This window comes from Panthera leo, chromosome C2 (assembly GCF_018350215.1).
Source record: "Panthera leo isolate Ple1 chromosome C2, P.leo_Ple1_pat1.1, whole genome shotgun sequence".
Classification (NCBI taxonomy): Eukaryota; Metazoa; Chordata; class Mammalia; order Carnivora; family Felidae; genus Panthera; species Panthera leo.
In genome coordinates this window covers 32,060,920-32,073,531 of record NC_056687.1, presented here as the reverse complement: position 1 = coordinate 32,073,531, position 12,612 = coordinate 32,060,920, and the positions used below count along the sequence as shown (strand labels likewise).

Below are 12,612 nucleotides of genomic sequence, written 5' to 3'. Positions count from 1 at the left end.
AGTGATGAGAAAAGGAGGGAATTTCTAGCAAAATTTTTTATAGCAAATTATGTACGTGATCATTTTAAAGGTTAAAGTGTTGGGTTTTTTTTTAATGGCAACCTATGTTTTAATTTATTGTGGCATGTAGCCTCACTACTGCCTAAGCCTTATGAAAAAAAAAAAACCTCACTGCTTTCTGTTTACATTTGGGTGCTTTACTATTTAGCTAAAATTGATGATATTATCAAAAATATTTTCAGTTGTACAGGTCTCAAGAACAAGGAGGAGGTTTAATAAAACAGAGGCTTAGATTCTGCTTAAACACCCTGCCTTCCATGCTAATCTCCTATTTACCATGATCCATTACGAATATTTAATGGTAGGCAGCATGCAGACCAGAATTAAAGAACATATGGGTACAGTTATCCTGGTTAAAATGGCCAACGTGCCTTGTATTGTGTATGGAAGATAACAGGACAGGTGGTAATCCATCTTCACAGAGTGGAGACAGCTGGTATTTTCCGTAAGCTGAAGCAGTCTTTTTCAATGTAGTCTCACCTCGCAGCTGATATGTTGCTTATTAGTATAATTCAAAACACACATCGATGTTAAGGAGCATTCTGTTTTTCTGGCCAGTGCAAAAGGTACCCTGTGGGTCAGGCATAAATGAAAACAAACAAGCTATATATTTTAATTTTTGAAATTGAAAAATTTAAGCTTCAATTTAACTCAATTGTGTTTTTTTTAAATGTAAAATAAAGATTATCTTTAGGCTCTCCTGTAAAATATTTTTCCTTTGAACTAGGTAAGAGAACTCTCTTCCCAGTGTTTCATATCCTCCAAAATTATGAAGTGTTCAGGGAAAAATGTTAAATTCATGCCATCAAGAGATATTTGTGAAATGTCATTTTTTAAAAAGTTATTTACCTCCTATCATTTCTTATATTATTGAAAGAATTATTGGACATATATTGGAATCATAATAGTCGAATCAGTATCTGTTCAGAAATTATTGTATAACATTTTTGTTTCCTTCCTGTTACTGAGCGTAAAGAAGAAATCAAGTGTGTTGGATTCCTGGCATATTGAGAACTGTAGTTCCGTGTTGCTTACAGTCCATTTCAGATTCCAATTACCCCTTTCAGATACTGTAAAAAATTTGACAGGGCCTTCAATTGTAATGGCCATATCAATTGATTTAGTCTGTCTCAAAATTCCCCAAAGGCAAGCTCAGGTTAAAGGTCAGGTTACTGGTGCATGACTCTCGTACTCATTTTAGTAAGATCAGGATCAGAAGTTTCCAGTAGCACACTGGGCATTAGTTTAATCTCTGTGTCCAAGTATTGCACAGTCAGTATCACTAATACAGTCTCTATCTGTAGAGGAGGTAAGAGTGTTCACAAAATAACTGAATGAAATATGATAGGAGGGTGTAGCACATACATTCAATTCTTATTTATCAAAAGTGAATGCTCTTTAATCATTCAATTTTCAGGTTAGTGAATTTTGTGTCTTGTGCTCTTATATATCAATTTAATAAAAATATATGTAACTGTGCTCTATAAAAGTAGACTTCAAAACTACAGACATAAAATCAATAATTATTTCCCAGACACTGGATTTCAGAACGTCTCCAAGTATGGGTTTACTTATCCATTATTTCCTTTAAGTTCTTTCATGTCTGTGGTTCTGTGTTTTCTGATGGTAAACTTCTTTTATTTACATGCTTTTGCAATGGTTGGGATTATTTAGTGCACTGACAAGCTGATTGATCTCTGACCTAACTTTCTCCCTGGGGTGTGATTTAAGTGTAGAACAGCAGTTCTCAAACTTGAGTGCGCATCAGATCATCTGGATGGCTTGTTCAAACCTGGCTTGCTGGGTTAGCAGATACTCTGATTTAGTAGGTCTGGGGTTGGGCCTGAGAATTTGCATTCTTGACAAGTTCCCAGGTGTTGCTGATGAAGCTGGTTCAGAGACCGCACATGGAGAACTTCTGCTCTATAAAATACTTTGTAAATGTTGCCTTCAGCCTGTTTCAGTTAGTTGACACCTTTCAAAATATGGTCTCAACTGTAATGAAGAAATTACCCACAGGAATACCTAGAATATTTGCCATAGCATCTGACCAAACCATTGTAAAAACATTTGCTTGGTTGACTTGGGAGGGGCACTTATGGAAACTACCAGTATTTCCTCCCACCTGTCATTTCTCTCTTCTCCCCATTTCTGTGTGTCCTAATCCTCTTCTTTCACACTGGAGTTTTCTTCAAGATTTCCTTAATATTTGACTCTTATCAGCTATCTTATGAATTAGGTAATGGCATTTCCTATTCTCATTGATCTCTTCTAGGAGTTGAATAGGCTTTGGTATTGGTGGGATTGGAAAGAGCGAAACTTTCTCCTGCTTCCTTGGGATAAATGCTACAAAAGTGCCATTCCTTAGGTGAACGTAGGTCTGATTTGAAGTGATCCTTTACTGAGGAGTAAAAAGAAAGCTTAACACACACACACACACACACACACACACAGATATTTTCATGTATAATGCATATACACTATAAATATGTGACATTTTTGAAATATATAAAATGACTTGAAATTTCAATTTAATGAAGATTTTATTTTATAGGACTATGAACAATCCTTTGTAAACATAAACACACCATTGACTGTCTAATACATTAAAGATCATTTACTTTTATGTGCAAAGTACTATTCCTCATTTGTTCTCTCATTCAAAATAAAAAAGTCCTTTAATATTAAGTAATATAATAGTAAGGCTCAGGAATATTTAGATACTCATATTTTCTCTTCCTCACGTCTTTATGAAACGATACTGTGGATGTCTAACTTTACCTAAATTTTGGAGAGTCTCAGGGTCATATAATCTTATTTTATTGTGGTATCATCAGCTTTTATAGTTGAAAGTATAGTATGCCTAATGATTAAGCAGCAATGATTATTGATAGCTATTAAAACTACTTTAAAAATTATTTTAATGCATAATGCCTGATATTAACATTAAGTAGCTATTTACCAAAATACACTGATGGTCTAAGAATATGACTAGGTTTTTCTCTTGGAATTGCTCTTTTATCCTTGGAAGATCATTGATGAAAATATCAAATGAATACCTTCTTTCAAGAAAAAAAAAAAAAGGAAATAAGAATAGCAATTTATTAATGTTCAGTTTGAGGACTTATTGAATTTATTAGTAGACCAGAATATTGACAACAACAAATAAATTTTTTGCTGTCAGGAAGTCAAACTATGACTTTTCTTGGTGAACATGTAATTAGAGAAGAGATGTCTGTTAGTCTTAAGACACTTCATTGGGTTTAATATATGTACCTCTTACCTCCTAGAGGAATAACTTTTGTGTTGGCAACTCGGGCAAAACTCTCCTCTTTTTAATAGCATGGAACTTACATTGGCTACATTTTGCTTTGTGAACCAAGTAAATAGATACTTCTAAACAGCATGAAACTTATAACTCAATCCTTTGTGTGAACAGGAAAATGATTGTATTTTATATATATGATAATTTTCAGTTTGACTTTTTGAACAATTTCAAAGTTAATGTGAATGTAGTTTTTTGTTTGTTTGTTTATTTAATGAAGAATGTCATCTATAATTCTAGTATATATGGGGCTAACTAGAAATTAACTTCACAGGGCATTAGTAAACTGTAGGTAGAGATACTGATGCTAAACACGTTTCCTGTCCTGAAATGGCAGTTACCGTAAGTCACCATTATGAGAAGCATAGATCTTTCTGCATTACCACCTATATCCCTATAATTTAAAAAGTTTTTGTAATTAAAATAAATCTTTAAATTGTTTTAAGCTTCATGTTTATATTTTTGGGTTTTAGCACTCATTTTTAGTAAAATTCTAAGATTGCTTTTTAGAGTAGGGTATGGGATGCATCTTACATTTTTATTGTACCTATGTTGAAGGGCTGACCAAAAAAGTCTATTGGAAGGATTTTAGCAAGCTCTAGAGTGTACTTTAATGTTCAGTACAGCTTGTGCGTGCTTTTCATCTGTGGAAGAGAAACTGTCCTCACCATTGCAGCAGTAGGCACTTTCAATGCCCCTAGCCCCTTGGTACAGTGAAGCTTAAGGTTAACTAATGGCATAAGGGAGGCAATAATGTCTGACTTTCCAAAGGAGAGAGATTTGCACAGCATGTGATTCTAATGAGCTCAGACAGCGGTCAAGAAAAAAAAGAACCACAATTAGTACCAAATAGAGTAGTTTTTCTACTCATGACCAGCATTTAATATATTCATTTTAAATGGCAACTCAGAATTATTGGTAAACTCCATTATATATGTAGTCATCACTTACAAGCTCTGTGTTTTGCAAAACTGCATATTTACCACACAGCACAAGTCTCTGATGACACTGATGTTTAGCAATTACCTTACTTTCAGAACTGAACCCTCTGATCACCAGATATAGTAGGAAATAGCTAGTTTTTTTTATGGTAAGTTATGTTGGTAAAAGTCAAATTTTCATTAGAACTACATACACATAAATTGAATATGGGACCATTCTGAATTTGATAATGGTTGCAGCATGGCGTGATAATTTATTTATTATTATTTTTTTGCAGCATGGCATGATAAAGAGCAATGATAGGAATTAATTTTTACTGAATATTCATTAAGTTACAAGTATCTTCACTGCTGTACTCTTTCGTTAATGCAAACTAGCTAAAATTAGTGGTCTCAAAATTTTAAGAAAAATGTTTTAAATTATTTCGGTTTTTAAAATAAAATTTGCTATTTTAGAATCTCTTGTTCCATTTTATCCTCACTATATTCTCATTGAAGTCACATAAATTCATAAAGTCACTTTTGTATGCATCTTTTTTTATGAAACAAAGTCAAAATGCTTAGAAATTTTAATTTTTATTGTATTTAAGTGACAGGAATTGCTTACTTTTTTAAAAAAAAGCTCTTACTATTACAATTTAAAAATTAGGCTTCTTTCTTTTTCAATATTTTCTATTACCTACTTCCCACCCACCCACCCCCATACCCAGGTCATAAAATAAAAGCCCTGAGCTGAGACCTGATATTATTTTCTACCAATCATGGACTTTTAACTATCAAACTTGTCATGAACAGACTGCAGAAATGAATGAATAAAAGAGAATAACATGAATTTTATCAGACTGTTCTTCACAAGTGCAGATTTGTTTTCTTCTATTTTTTTTCCTACTCTGTGTGAATTGCTGTCCCTTGTATGTAAATGTGACTAGGACCACCACCTATGGTGATGTAGTTTGTTTACAGTGAAAGATCAGTCTGGCCTGGGGAGCAATAGAGGCTCTCCAATGGGCTCCCTACTACTCTCTAAGCCGAGTTTGTAAGGCTGGGTCCTCAGGAGGGCCTCTTTTTTAATCTGTACAAATCTACTGCTATGGAGTAACTAAAGTCTTGAATCTTTTTATAAGGTTCTTTGTACAGTTGCTACATCTTTCTTTGTCACTGTGCTAAATCCATTCATTCATACTTTCTTCAGAGTTTTGTTGTGTTTTTTTCATAGCTGATTCTCAAAGTTTGGTCCAGAGATCTGCTTAGGGAGTCCCCGATGTCAAAATCATGCATGGTAAAAGATTCATTCAAAGGTCAAGACAAAACAATATGTTTTAATGTAATAGATTATAAAAAGTTCCTTGGTGTATTTTCAGATTCTACATTGCCACTAACACTTAAGGGAACCACTCCACGTTGACTCCTGTTGCAGTATGAAAGCAGAACAGCCACAATTGTTTGAAAAGGGTATTAAGATCCCTTTTCTACCTTGATGTCTTTGTGAGGCTTAATTTTCTTCATGTGTTTCAACAAAATAGTGTATTGCAACAGACCACATGCAGAAGCAGATAGAAGAATCCAGCTGTCTACTCATTAAACTAGACATTTAAAAAAAAACCTGTAAAAATGTAAAACAGTGCTGTTCTCTTCACTGTATTTGTCTGGGAGAATATAGTTTTCCTGGAAATGTTATTTATGTTTACATTTAACAAGGTTATCTTTATTTTCAAGTAAGTTAGTAAGTATTTTAAAATTTTTCTCCATTTGAGTTTCTAACATAAATGCATCAATGGATGAAATTCCCATAAATAACAACACTTTGGGGTCCTCAATAATTTTTAAGAGTACAAAAGGCTCCTGACACCAGATCATTTGAGAACAGCTGCTTTAAGATATGAGAATGTCTAACGTTCCTTTGTTAGCAATAATAGTGATGTTCCAAGTATTGGACTGAATGTGCACATACACATTTGGTGCAGGAGAATTGCTTATCTTAGGAAAAAGAAGTTCAACCCTCCTGTTTTTCAAGGATCACTTCAGTTTTCACATCTGATTCATCTTGAGCCAGCCTACAGGTGCAGATGTGTTGACTCAACTCAGCAAACATGGAGAGAAGCTGATCATAAAGGCCAAGTCCGTTGCTGTCAGGATGGTTTTAATTAACAGTAAGACACTATTGGTCCCATTTTGTGTGCACTTCAAAATGTTAGTTGTCCATTGAGATGGCTCACAGATGAGGCACTACTTGAGTGTAGCTGAAATGCAGCTGTGACATATGCTTTTTAAAGAAGCCAGGAGAGAGGGGTTCGGGGCAAGCGATTCTGTGTGAATTAGGAACTATTTTATGAGCGATGTTGGACAGCTGGTCTGTTCATAATGATTGTCAGAGAAAACCTAATATGGCAGGAAGGACCTCAGGATTCAAGAATAAGAGTGTCTTGTTAGTGTGACCTAAGTAATATATATCTAAAACAAAACAGAGGAACAAACAAAAAACAGAACCAAAACAAAGCAAAAAGCTTCCCTTCCACATTTATACAACTTTTGCACTTTGATTAGACTTACGTTGACTTGTTCAAGAATCATACCTAGTCTTGACAGTTATGCAGTTAGCTGTAGAAGGCAATCTATCATAGTGGTGAAAGCTCTGAAGTCAGTCAGACATACTCAAATCCTAATCCTGCCTCTAACCCTTACTGTTTGTGAGTGTTGGCAAGTTGTCTTAATTCACCAGGGCTCAGTCTCTTCGTCTAAAAATGAGTAATAGTACTTCTCTTGAAGATTTATGTGAGTATTAAAACACAGTTAAGTGTGAAATATAGTACCTTTTCTGTAGTGAGTGCATCTGTGCGTGTTCTCTCTCTCTGTTCTTCCCACTCGTCCTGCCCCAGGTATTACTCACTAGCTATCAATTTGTTTAGAGCTAGCTAGCAACAACAGAGTTTTAATGTTTGAGATGTCTTTTTCTCTCTCGCTCATCCCCTCCTACCCTGCCCTGTATAAATATCCCAGTGTTGCCTTAGATTCCAGAGGTATAGCATATGAAGGCAGAAACAAAAGGGTTCGTGTAGTGGCTACCCAGTCATTTTCAGGGGAAGTAAAAATAGCCCCTTAGGGCTCCTTAGACAGAAGTATTGACGTCAAGTTAGGTTAATTCATAATTAGTGACAAAGCATAATCTCTCATACTTTGATATTTTTAGTTTAAACAGAAACTTGGGTTCATCCTGCATCATCCTTATGCTTTAATTGATTTTAAATGTGGCAGAAGCAACTTAGAGAAATATACAGAAATAAGACCCCAGTGATTCCTCAGTTGAAAAGAATGGGGTTGGGTTTCCTTGAAAGCAAATTTGAGATACAGTTACTGTTATGATAAGGGATCATTTATATTAGTTTATTAATTGAAAGAATGAATTGGTGGACTAATAGAGATGACATTTACATAAAATAGAAATTCTTCTATTAATTGTTATGGTCCACTGTTTTGCTGGATTCTGGTAAGAGGGGAGCAGGAAGACATGTCCATGAGTCTGTGTTTGTGTCAATATGTGTGCACACAGGGCCGTACTACTTAAGTTCTCTTGGATGGTTTTCGTTTTCCCGCTTGCTCCAACGTTTACTAAGAGCATGTCATTCCTAGTTACTTTGGGAGCTTATTTATCCAGCTCCAATTCCTTATGGATATAAATAAAATTTGGGGAAAAGATAAGGATGAGTTGTTGATGTTTGGGGACTTTTGTTTGCTTGTTTTTTGCCCCAGTTACAACTTTGCCAGGGATAGAGTCTTAGGAGCTAGAAGAAAAATTGAAGTTTGGTCTTAGTGTAGTAAGTTGCTTGATATCCTTGCTATGAGGAGTACTTAAAACAGATTAATGTCATAGTGCATAAAAGTTTATTAAATGGTTTATATGTTCTGTTCAGTATTGATACTTAATTAATAATATCAGCACTTAAGAATGTTTAGAACGTGAAGTTAAACCTCCTGAACAGATTTATAGTCATTAGGAATGAGATATATATGTATATATGTATGTGTATATAATGTATATATACACTAATAATAGTTATAGTCCTCTAACCAATATAATTATATTCACATCACCTTATATTATTGAGTACTCTGTGTCAGGCCCTGTTATAAGTGCTTCATATGGGATCACCATTATTTCATAAAACAATCCTCTGAGGTAAATAAAATTGCTTCCGTGTTATAGATGAGGTATAAGTACCCTCAGCATGATTGTTAACTTAGCCACAAATCACATAATTGGTAAATGACAGAACCCGAATTTCAACAGTCTAGCCTCTTCTCTCCTATTTAATTATTTTATTATATGGTCTAAGATAACCAAGTGTCATGGCAAGACAGACTTCTCACCTTTTGTTTTTTTTAATTGCCTCATTTTAAGAAATATATATTTGCTTATTTTGCACTTTTTTTTTTTAAGTGGAAGCTCACACAAGTGTGGTGTCAGATTTTTCTCCTTCTCTCAGATGTTTTATATGAAATATCCCTTTGAAGTTAAGCTGGAAGGCAGGTGTTGGGGATGGGGTGTTGCGGGACAAAACTTCCAAAAGTAAAATAGACATTTGGAGAACGTATTTGTTTAGTAGCTAACACTTTCTGTTGGCTAAATTGAAAAACCATAATATTTATCGTTATGATGAGTGTGGGATTTGAAGTTAGAGAATTCAAAAGAATGTACTTCAATGAAGATTATGTTAATATAAAGTGACACACGTTCATTATATTAATGATTTTTACTTATTTATTTGTATATAATGTGTTCTGTTTCTGTTTGCCCCATCCCTTTCTGGTGAGAGGAATTGTTGAACCCTGTATATATAAATGAGCAATTTTCAAAATCATTTTATACTTGACCATAATTACATTTTCTTTTTTTCTTTTAGTTTTTTTTAATGTTTGTTTATTTTTGAGAGAGAGAGACAGAGACAGAAACACCACAAGCGGGGAAGGGGCAGAGAGAAAGGGAGACACAGAACGTGAAGCAGGCTCCAGGCTCTGAGCTGTCAGCATAGAGCCCAACGCGGGGCTCAAACTCATGAACCGGGAGATCATGACCTGAGCTGAAGTTGGACTGTTCACCGACTGAGCCACCTAGGCACCCCAAATAATTACATTTTTCTGTGCCTGGGAAGTTTTTTAAAAGAAAATTAACTATAGGAAAAATAAACTCTATAGCTTGGAGTTTGGGGACTGTATGAGAAAATGTGTCTCTACCAATATATCTATAGATAGGTAGATAGATAGATAGATAGATAGATAGATAGATAGAGTTTATATTTTTCCCTTTGATAGAAATTTTATATTATTTGCCTTCTTAAGTAAACACAAAATGAAAATTTTATCACATAAAAAGTTATTATTTGTGTCCTGAAGCCAGCAAAGGGTAAAGCAAAAGAAATCAGTTTAGATTTTAGAAATCCTTATCACTTAATATTTGCAAAATCAGAAAGGAATTTATTTTCTATGAAGATAGTATTGTGGTTAAGGGAATTCTTTCACTCTGGGGTCTCCTGGGTGGCTCAGTCAGTTAAGCGTCCTACTTCAGCTCAGGTCATGATCTCACAGTTCTTGGGTTCGAACCGGCATTGGGCCCTGTGCTGACAGCTAAGAGTCTGGAGCCTGTTTCGGATTCTGTGTCTCCCTCTTTCTCTGCCCCTCCTCCGCTCATGCTCTGTCTCCTTCTCAAAAATAAACATTAACAATTTAAAAAAAAGAATTCTTTCACCTAAAATAGAGCTTAAAATTCTTTGATTTCAAATATTATTTGCATGTTTAATATAGCTCCACTTCACCATGTTTGATGCATTTTATCTCACTTATTTAAGGCTTTTTATAAAATTCTAACTATTTATTTCATTGAGCATAGAAAATATTTGACCCTTATAATAGCTTTGAAAGTCATCAAAGATGCCAGAATATCAAGTGGTCATGGATTAGTAGGACTAAGTGATTGCTTGAGTTCTATTGCTTTCTAGGCTGGTATTTATCAAGGATTCTAGAATGTAGATGGACTTAAGAGTCTATATATAAGAAAATAAGCTGTAATTTTTTGGAGAGAACTATAAAGGGCACTTATATTTCATCAGACCAATTTTTCTCTCCCCCTAGCAGTAAATGACAGAAAGAAAACAATGGAAAAAGTGGCCACTGTAATGGAAAGATGGGCAATCACAAATGTTATTAGTGTAGACATTTGATGGGGTCTAATCTACCTATGGAATACTGTATTCTGTCAGGAAAAGAGAGCTAATGCATCTTCTAAATATCAAAAGACAGGAGCCAATTTATGCCTGTCAGGCCTCACTTTTCACAGATTTAAATCATTCCTGCTAGAGAAAGATACATTACTCCATTGTAGTCAAATTTCTCTCTTGATTTTAGTCAAAAATAATTTTAAAAGCTTTCTGACAATTTGAAAGAGCATTTTAAAATAAATGGCATTATTTAAAAAAATCCCTACTGGATACCAGAAATTATCTATAATTAGTAGTAAGTTTTAATATTTTACATTGCTTCTCTTTTATATTTACTATATTTTAAAGTAAAATTTCTTCAAGGCATATTCCCATCCATTATTTTTTTTCTTTGTAAATGTTGAAGAGTTGTATAAAACTTTCACTCTTTGAGTGAACTTTACATTATCATTTTTGTTGGCTGAATGAAAGTAAGTCCCTGATGATATTCCATTGGTTAATTAACTTCCTAATATTTTCAGGTGTGGCATCTGCTGTGTTCTTGATTGTCATGGCATAATGAAATTGTGGGCTGGAAGACATGAATGTGGGTATCTCCCCTACCCATTATATTTTTTATGCAAGCAATATATCCTAGTTACTTCAGGTCAGCATGACATTGTGTGCAAAATTGCATACTGCATTGGACCAGATGAGACATTGCCATACATTGCTCATGAGGATGCAAATTGCCACTTATCTGAAAAAGATTCTCACAATAAATGAACAAGCAATTTCTCTCTCTGTAGTGAGGCTGTTAATGTCTCCATGGGTGGATAATGAGAAAGAGACAGATGAGATGAATAAAGGTGTTACATTTCGTTTACTGTTCTTTTTCTTTTTTGTAAATTCTCCTATAAAATTAATACTTTATATAAAAGGATTTGTTTCCAATTTCTTTTTGTTTTCATTCCAGACCATGACATTTATTTTGGAGAAAGGGCTAATATTTTTATTTTATATTGGAAATTGGTTAACATACTCTGTAACTCAAATACTATTTTGGGGGTGTTTAAAGATAATATAAAAAAGCATTTTAGAAACATTTTGTTTTTCAACACACACACATCGTAGAATAACGTGTGAATGCTTAAGCATTTGCCTAAATGCACTCATTTTTAAAGAAAACATGTAGGCAAAGATAAAAGAGAAACTCTCATCCCTGAAAAAATTTTTAGGGCCTATTTAAAAATATTTAACAAGGTTTAATTTTAAAATACCAATGCATATATGAATACATTTTTTAAAATTTGGCAGCCAACATTTTCATTGAGAACATCATGTAAGTTCTTTTATCAGATCTACTATTCAAGAACTTAAAAGTTTATGTTCTTAGCCTACTACAGTATTCTGAATGTTTAATGCAATAACTCGAGACCCGTGAATCTATACATTTATTTTTTTGGCAATTAAATATTTAGAAATCACTTTCTTTTTTTTTTTTTTTTTTTTTTTTAATTTTTTTTTTCAACGTTTTTTATTTATTTTGGGGACAGAGAGAGACAGAGCATGAACGGGGGAGGGGCAGAGAGAGAGGGAGACACAGAATCGGAAACAGGCTCCAGGCTCCGAGCCATCAGCCCAGAGCCTGACGCGGGGCTCGAACTCACGGACAGCGAGATCGTGACCTGGCTGAAGTTGGACGCTTAACCGACTGCGCCACCCAGGCGCCCCTAGAAATCACTTTCTTATTTACATCCTCTTTACATAGACATTGAAGAATAATAAGAATTATGAAATAATCTCAAATGTATGAAGAATTTTATTGGTGAACCAAATTAAATATTAATTTAACAACTACTTGTTAATATGTTGGTATTGATTCTATCTTAGAGAAGTGCAGTTATGTGTAACTGAACTTTCTGTTTTCTTGTGGTCAGGCCTTAAATTACCGTGTCTTCTGGTTTCAGTGTTTTTCCTGGGGCACAGATCATATTTCTTACTGCCAAAGCCCAGAAATAATAGCCTCACACATCCAAAGTCCCAGAGGTTTTCCTGCCAGGTACCCGGAGAGCAATTGCAGGGCTCCAGACTGGGT

General features: G+C 34.4%; 1 protein-coding gene across 4 annotated transcripts in view; it reads left to right on the top strand.

The window, feature by feature from the left end:
* ROBO1 (roundabout guidance receptor 1) overlaps positions 1–12,612 on the top strand; it is a 401,546-nt gene that overhangs the window by 99,811 nt on the left and 289,123 nt on the right. The window lies entirely within an intron of this gene.